At 42.9% G+C, this 2,050-nt stretch overlaps 1 protein-coding gene across 2 annotated transcripts in view; it reads left to right on the top strand.

Annotated features, from left to right (window-relative positions):
• Window positions 1–2,050, top strand: part of LOC108745834 (epithelial discoidin domain-containing receptor 1-like) — a 158,999-nt gene that overhangs the window by 107,758 nt on the left and 49,191 nt on the right. The window lies entirely within an intron of this gene.

The raw sequence follows: 2,050 nt of genomic DNA, 5'->3' as shown, positions 1-2,050 counted from the left end.
AACATAAATCCTCTCTACTGAGAGATTGACGCGTGGTAGGCCCGTATTAAGAGCTAAAGTACGTCGGGTAGAAAAGCGTCGAGAGGATTTCTCTCGTCCTTCCAAACGAAATATACTTTACTTGAAACATACGTTTAATCTCTCGGGCCATTCGATTCGTCGCGATTTCGCGCTGTATAATATCCCGGGAAAACCTAAAGAATCCATGCGATCAGAACGGAGCACTCGCCGCTTGTATATCGAATTACTTCTCCAGCCAAGGATCCTCTTCGTGAACTCGTTGACGCCGAGGAATCGTTTACCTTCGCTTTAGCGACGTTATTCCTTAGTCCTCGCCAGGAATGCGCAAGCAGCGTCGATCAACACGCTCGCCATCCACGGTTCTTCGTGATCCTCTCCACCTTTTACCGTCACCGTCTACCTTTAGTCGTCGCAGCATCTGGTCGGCAAGATGCACCCCCTTTCCCCGCCTGTTCCCGCTCACCCTCTCTCGCCACCAGGGTTGATTGAATATTCCACTCAACGCTTTATCAGGCAGACACCCGTTGAATATCAATACACCGTGGAGCAGCAATTCCGGCAGTTTGATATCTGCCACCACGGTCTCGGTGCGATGATCGCACTGAGTCGGCTATTAGCCGCGTTATTTCACGAGGAATCTTGCGAATCTCAATGGGGAATTCATGCACACGTTGCAGCGACATACGTTGCTTTAGTTGGAATTCAAACATCGAAAACGTTGATATTCATGGAATGGTTTTGTGTTTGATATGATAAATTTAATGTAATAAATCGCGTTGTGAACCGAACACGCGAGATTGTAATAAGTTATTCTCGCTGATTGCGAATACCAACGTTACTGTCGTGATTCGCGATAGATGCGGAATTTCTCCTGTGAATCTTACACCCCTCATACCCGGGATGTAACCCCTGTTTCGTAATTTCAACTTTTACTCGCGGAACTTAAGGGAAAGACGGAAAATTCGAGCAGAGATACTTGATGGAAGAAAAACAATTCCCGGATGCTTCTTGAGAGGCAGGTAGGAAACTTTTCGCATCATTCGCCATATCCGTGATTCAGCGCGTTGTAGTCGCGGAAATGAGTTCGCGGAGGCGGCTTATAAAGAGGATTCCTCGTGCTTGCGCCAAGTTATATAATTCGATCCGCCGTGTAATTTTCATTTGTGTGTGCTCACAAATCGCGATCTCACTACGCGTCGTCGTCCTACGTAGATCTGACGATTCGATAGGATTATGACAGCCGACCCGCGGCGATTTACATACAGGCACGCGTTTTATTATACCAAAGCGCTGTAATGCACTTTTCTTATTGTCATTTGATACTTTGATTATATTAGGAGATAAAATATAACAATGCGAGATCCGAGAGAAGAAATAATACCCATTATTAGACAACGTACTGCAAGTACGAAGCGAGAGACAGAGAAAGAGAGAAAGGCAGAAATTGGCCAATATCCATAATGTATAAACGTTCATTATCGATAATCACATAGCATAACAATCATCCAATAACGGTATACCGAAAATATGAAAACTCGAGATCTCCAACGGCACAGTCCATACCGCACATATTGTATGTTTCATCGTATCCGAGACAAATCCGCTTTAAACACGCACGTGTATTCTGTCATATGCTACAGTTCGTTTAGAGGCTCGACGGCGCGTGCGGTGAAATATGCATGGGAGATTATTGAACGTTGTCAGAAACGGAAGCACCGAATTTTGATCCGAGTAAAATTGCCCCGAATAATTCTTTCGCGTTGAAATCGCAGGGGAGAGAAGAGATTACGTTATAATGCCGCGCGTTATGCAAAAAAATTCGGTTATTAATTTATACAACAGAGAAATATTTTGTATTAACACATATTATCAAAAGTATTATTATTACTTTTCATAAATTATAAATTTGTCATTTTTGTCGAAAGAGTAAGACCAGCTTTCGGTATTTCCACACTGAGAGAAATGATTTTGTTATAGGAACAAATCAAGGGAAAACAAATGTGATATTTATTTAAAAAAAAACGATCGA

Source organism: Trachymyrmex septentrionalis, unplaced genomic scaffold, assembly GCF_001594115.1.
Source record: "Trachymyrmex septentrionalis isolate Tsep2-gDNA-1 unplaced genomic scaffold, Tsep1.0 scaffold15, whole genome shotgun sequence".
NCBI lineage: Eukaryota > Metazoa > Arthropoda > Insecta > Hymenoptera > Formicidae > Trachymyrmex > Trachymyrmex septentrionalis.
This window is presented reverse-complemented; position numbering and strand designations above follow the sequence as displayed.